This window comes from Rattus norvegicus, chromosome 15 (genome assembly GCF_036323735.1).
Source record: "Rattus norvegicus strain BN/NHsdMcwi chromosome 15, GRCr8, whole genome shotgun sequence".
NCBI classification, from domain to species: Eukaryota; Metazoa; Chordata; class Mammalia; order Rodentia; family Muridae; genus Rattus; species Rattus norvegicus.
The window spans coordinates 93,204,935-93,211,752 of NC_086033.1; positions in this window are offsets into that span (position 1 = coordinate 93,204,935).

The following is a 6,818-nucleotide window of genomic DNA, read 5'->3' on the forward strand; positions in this document are numbered from 1 at the left end:
TATCAGGGACTGAGGAGTTAATGTCTAAGGGGAATAAGAGGAAGAACTCCATCCTCAAGGATCTTAAACCTGATAAAGTCTAACCAGGTATCGTATACAGAACTGCATTTAGAAAGCATCCATGCAGGATACAAGTAATCACTCTATTTATTATTCACAATCATATCTATATATCTACATCTATATCTATATCTATATATAATCCTATGCTGCTGAAAAGTACAGAAACACAAAATTATAACCAATAGGCAATTGTCAAATTTTATTTTATGAAATGTTGGTAAAAAGATAACTTTCAGTAAACGCCAGTTTAAGTACAGAGAAACACTGCTATACAAGTATGAGCCCACGAATGTCCTTAAATATCCACCTCGGGTATAATTATTTCTGGTCTGTTGACATGGTGTTTGACTGTAAAGTCAATTATATATGGATGTTAAAAAAGGACGTTGTGTTCATATGAATGTGTGTTCACACCTGTGTGTGCACCCAGAGACTGATGTAGGATATAGCCACAACTCTGTCATCTATGTCCAATTCCTTTGAGACAGATTCTTTCCCTGAACCTTGAGGTACACAGGAAGCCAGCAACCAACAAAGACCCTGTAATAAGGTGGTGGTGGTAGTAGTAGTAGTAACAGTAGTAGTAGTAGAAGAAGAAGAAGAATTAGAGTACTATGAAATTTAGAAGCATCTAGAATATATTAATACTGGGTTGCAAAGTCAGGTTCTATGCTTGAACAGTACATATACCAACCTTCTTACCCATCTCTCCAGCCCTTAAACCCACTTCTAATTTTATACAAAAGTGAACTTAGAAATTAAGATGTTTCATAATTTCAAAGTAAATTCTCACTATGTTCCAGCCTGGCTGTTCAATTTCTGTGGCATCAGGTGACCAGACCATACTTATTTCATTTGTAGTCCACTTATAATTAGGAACAAATGACGATTTTATAAGCACATGCTCATCAGTCTACAGCTTTTTTTAGTGATTACAAGCAAGAGATTAATGTGATGGATGCAGCATAAACAAATCCCTAATACTAAAATAAGACTAAAATGAAATGATAATTTAAAATGTTTTCTCGTTTCAACCTTGAAACAAGTAGATGCTCGCTGTGTTCCTGCTTGGCTGTTGAAATTCTATTGCATGAGGTGACCTCACAACACTTTTAATTTCTTTTCTACTGTACAGATAGTGAAGAAAAAATCGTAGTTTTATTAGCATCTATCCATCAGTCGACACCTGTTCTGGTGATTGTAAACCAGTGATTAATGCAATGGGCGCAGCTTACTTTATGAGAGAATGTCATTTTCAGTCTCTCTGACACTTCATCGTGCCAGTCATCTCCAAACATAAGGTCACAGCTGTTCAGTGACATTTTTACACAATGGAAAAATCAGACTGTTCCATAGAGAAATAAAAAGGAAATTTAATAACCTGACATTTGAATGAAGAAATAAGCCATTTCAAATACAGGCAATTTTACATGGATCTCAGGTGATGTTTGAGAAATAGAACAGGTTGTTTTCTTGGGCCACTTATAATACACAGGCCTAACAAAGCCATCACTGTGAGCTGTTTTTTTTCCAGTGTGAAATGTGAATAAGCTTAGGAAATGTTCACAGCATCTTAAAACCACACATCTCTTTTTAGACTTTAATATGTATGTAGAATCCCTGTCCATTTACTCATTGACACCTCTTTCTTAGCTGTTTACATTCATTTTAATATGGAATTAACATAAGATGGTACTTCTCGAGAAAATTACAAACGTTATTAAACAGATTATATTAGAATTATATATAGTTATATAATCTAATATGTAATTTATATAATGTATTATTCATATAAAATTGACTAAGAATTTGAAGATGAGTAGGAAGGGGGTATAGAAAGGTCTTAAGAGAAGAAAACGGAGGGAGAAATGTTGAAATAAATGACAATCTCAGAAACACCATAAAAATGAATACTTTCACATTGTTAGATATACTTCTGTCTTCTACTTTAATACATGTATGGTTTACTCCCCCTTTCCATTCTCTTTGTCTTATATTTTATTTTCTTACTTTGTACCTCTTTTCATAATATATATATATATATATATAATATTTATTATTGATATTTTCAGAGTTTTTTTATGTAATCCTTAAACTGCAGGTTAGGCCTGCCTACTACCACTTTTATACTGAGCACTTATGTTGTCTTCTCATAAGTAAATCACTTCCTTCTTAAACTGTACTTCCTTTGATAATCATGAAACCGATGGAAAATTATTTTCATATGACTTAAGTGTTTATTTTTTGTCATGTATGTCTTCCCTTGAATTATTAATTGCTGTTGCTTTTTACAATTTTAGTAACTTATTTTTTGTCTTTCACATATATTTAAATTTCTGTATAAATCATTGAATGTAGCATTTACAGCTCATTTATCATTTTATCTTCTCTGTGAATGCACAGAATTCTATCATGCTTTTCATCTTTCTCTCTCTCTCTCTCTCTCTCTCTCTTTCTCTCTCTCTCTCTCTCTCTCTCTCTGTGTGTGTGTGTGTGTGTGTGTGTGTGTGTGTACTCCATGATTTCACCTAGGTCAGTATTTCTTTAGTTTCTTAAAATTTAATGTATGTAAATAATTTGTAGAGCCGGTCCCCACCAAATTATACTAACATGAATTTGCATATGGATCGAATACTTGATTCTTTAAATCATTTTCTTTTTCCTATAACACTGTCACATTATTCTCCCCCATAATACATCCTCAACATTATCAGCCCAAAAGATATGGGAATGTAAAGACATGGGAATCATTCTTTGTTCTTTTGTTTTTCATCAGTGTTCCCACAACCAACCAACAGAGAATTAGACCTGACTGCAAAAACTGTGGCATAGGCTTAGAGTTAAGTTATAGAACACATGAATGATTTGCCTAATATAGTAATGAATCATTCTAGCTAAACATAAATTAATACCTGTGGTAATACCAGCTTTATTCTCTTTATAGGGTGAAGAGATAGAAAGACAGGAAAAACTATGGGAATAGAGAAAGGAAAGGAGTTCCTTGTCCTAGAGACCAGTTGACCCCTGTCATGACTGGGAAACAACAATACAAGCACACTTTACATGTAGTGCAAAGGTTGCTGATAAAGGTACAGTTATCTGGTCATGTGTATCAATTTCACAATAAAATCATAAACATAAAGGCTTGAATGTGTGGATCCTGTTTCTCGTTTCTTTCACTATATTGATATTGAACAATAATTGAAGATGCCTTACATATGAGCCTGTTAGAATTATATTTCTGTTCTTTGTCATATCAATGTAAGTGGCAGTAAATGTTCCCCTTCTTTCTGGGTGTCTCAAAGGAGAGCATTTTGTTTATAGTAAAGATACAGTGACTTCCTACATTTTCCTGCTTTATAGCTTTGCAATATCAATTGTACTCATGCCAGTACAGTTCAAAGACCAGTCACCATCACTTATGCTTCCCAGTAATCATTTAAAGGAAGAGTTTCAAGACAAAGTAAAATCCTACATGTGAACTACTCCACAAATTATAAAGTAAGGCTCCCTTTGAGAAGCACATCACCATGCTCCAGGGTTTCTTTCCAAATGTTTCTCTTTTATTCAAAAATCTCTACCAACACAGTTCTGATAAATTCCAATTCTGCACATACTGGGTTAGTCATCTTCATCAAAATATCTGCATTGAAGCAAATAAATTCAGTTTTATCAAAGTAACAGCCTTTAAAAATTAATAGACTTCCTCATGCTGCAAGGAGTTATTCTTTATTAAGCCTTGATAATACTACTGATGATCACCTAAAATAGTTCATTTCTTCAAATATCTGTATCTTGGACATGATATCATTTTCATTATGGGCAGTATTTCAAACTTTAGTATCCAATATAATTCTTTGAATAAGTGTCGTTATAAAAATAACCATCAAACAAATAAACAGGTAAAATACGTAAGCTCACCATGCACTATTTTATTTAGATGCAAGAAAACTTACAGAGGACACTTGTGGGTGGAAAGGTAGGAAAGGTCAATAAAAAAAAAAACCCAAAGAATATGCAAAATGCTACAACCAACACAACTTACAGAAGTAAAGGTTTATTGGGTTTATAGAGTCCTAAAGTATCAAAATCTGTGATGGCAAAGAGAAGGCATGCTGGCAGATGCATGAAGCTGAGGGCTTACATTTAAACTGCAAGCAGGAAGCCAAGAGAGTGCTTGAATCTTTAAATTTTCAGACCCTCTCCTCAGAGAATCACTTACTGTTGCAAGGGCACACCTCCAAAACCTACACAAACATTGCTACCCACTGCAAACCAAGCATTCAAGTGCCCAAGATTTACTGGGTCATTTGTTAATTCAAAACAGTAGCATGTTCATCTAGTAAATCAAGTAAGCAGAGTCTATTGTAAGATTGATATTTAGAAGTGTGAGCATTGGAAGAATGGAAATGAGGTTACTAAAAGAGAGTTTATAGAGAGAGAAAGAAGTAGAAACCTCCAAGCACTGAGTCAGGATGTACTATCAATCAAAAGCAATATGGAATTAATGAGCGATTCAGATGAATCAATATTAATGGGGTCTAGTAAGTGGGTATGGAAATAAGCAGGAAAGGATATTGAACGATAATTGAAGATGTCTTACATATGAGCCTGTTAGAACTATATTTCTGTTCTTTGTCATATCAGTGTAAGTGGCAGTAAATGTTCCCCTTCTGCTTAGAATAACTATAAGGCAAAAAGCCACGTGTTTCAGGCATTTCACAGATTTATGCCTTTGTGAAAAATCAAATATTCCTCAATAGTGACTATGAAGCTCAGATTTTCAATATTAGACTGGTCTGCCCTGTGAGAGCACAGATCACAGGAAGTGGTCTTCAAAGGTCAGTGAAGGGTTTGCTGATTTGAGGAGGCTGAGGGAAGCCACTAAGGTCATAATACAAAAGGTAGATTATTTGAGAAAGATGTCTGTACAGAAGATGGCATCATCTGTCACTGTCTGGGGCCATATTTGTTTTCACACCTGTATAGTCTTCAAATATATATATTTGAAATATCTTAATGTACTGAGTTATTAGCGTGTTAGCTATTCAGTTGTGCTTGTGGAATCAGAGATGCTGTTCCGCTGTAGAACTATACACATCTCCAAAGAACTCCTGGTTTAGGTTCAGTGTTCGATTGTTAGTCAGTGAGTGAAAATGCTATCAATGCCTTCTGTTTACCGTTTTAAGAATGACATTGTGTCTTAAGACTGACTGTCAACGGGACCCCCGTTGAAGGAATCTTAGAAAGAACTGAAAGAGCTTGAAGGGGCTTGAGACCCCCATATGAACAACAATGCTAACCAACCAGAGCTTCCAGGGACTAAGCCACTACCTAAAGACTATACATGGACTGACCCTGGACTCTGACCTCATAGGTAGCAATGAATACTCTAGTAAGAGCACCAGTGGAAGGGGAAGCCCTTGGTCCTGCCAAGACTGAACCCCAAGTGAACGTGATTGTTGGGGGGACGGCGGTAATAGGGGGAGGATGGGGAGGGGAAGCCCACCTAGAAGGGGAGAGGGAGGGGTTTGGGGGATGTTGACCCGGAAACCAGGAAGGGGAATAACAATCGAAATGTAAGTAAGAAATATTCAAGTTAATAAAGATGGGAGAAAAAGATTAACTGTCTACACTTTATTTTGCAGGTGACTTGCACATTTTATTTTAGATAATTTTCATATATTTAGTTCTCATTTTCTGTGTGTTTAAGAGGTAAAAGCTATCCTTGGAAACAGAAGCTGAGGCCAACTTTGTTCATGCTGGCAAGCCCCTCAACTCTCGCCCTTGCTACCCCCTACACACAAGATTTTTTCTCCTCTTTTCTTAAGCCTTTTAAAAAGGCTTTTGTTCTGTCTCTGGCCTTTCCACAATCCATGACTTCTGTAAAACTTTCTTTTCTTTGGTTATAAATTGCTATGATCCTGCTGTAGCTTAACCTCCCAGTCACCGCAGGTGGATTCGTTGTGAAAGAAAAATGTCTCTTTTATTTGACATAGTTATCTGTGTACTTTCTAGCTTAAATTTTTAAAGAATACATTGAAATAAGACTGCTTATCACATTTAGAAGAAACTAAGCTCAAAATAAATGTTTCTGTACAGAATACATTCACAGAAATTAATGTTTCTTAGGATAGCTAATTGGAATACAGAAGGATCTGCTGGAGTTACCTCAATTCAGAGCCTACGAAAGAGTGAATAGAAAGGTTTGGGGGAAAAGATTATTTTGGTCTATTATAATCTCTGAAGAGAGAATTGGTCATACACACACACACACACACAAACTTTTGTAAGAAATGGATGGTTGAGCATTCTCCATTTTTAAAAATGATATTTTATGGCCAGAAAATCATATTTGTGACTTGTTGGTATATGTTCTGATTAGTTCACTGGTAAGTGTCTAATGGGTTGCTTTGTTTTTACCAGCTTAAACTGTGTTTTCACGTATCCTAGGCTCAGTGCATTTCCAAGGTTGACCTTGAACCTTAGCTTCTCAGCAGAATTGGGTATAGAACAGCAGAAATGCATCACCACAAAGGACTATACTGTACTAGGGAGCCAAAATGAAGATTCCCTGCATGTTCTACAAATACTCCATCATTTGCCTACACCATCAAGCCACCAGGCTGTGACTATTTAATGATAGGTAGAATTTAAAAGGAACAATGTAGGTATATATGACATAGGTCAAAGATAGTCCTATGGCCTTGTCATCATAAAGACTGTGTGAGAAAAAAATGAATACAAGAATAGAT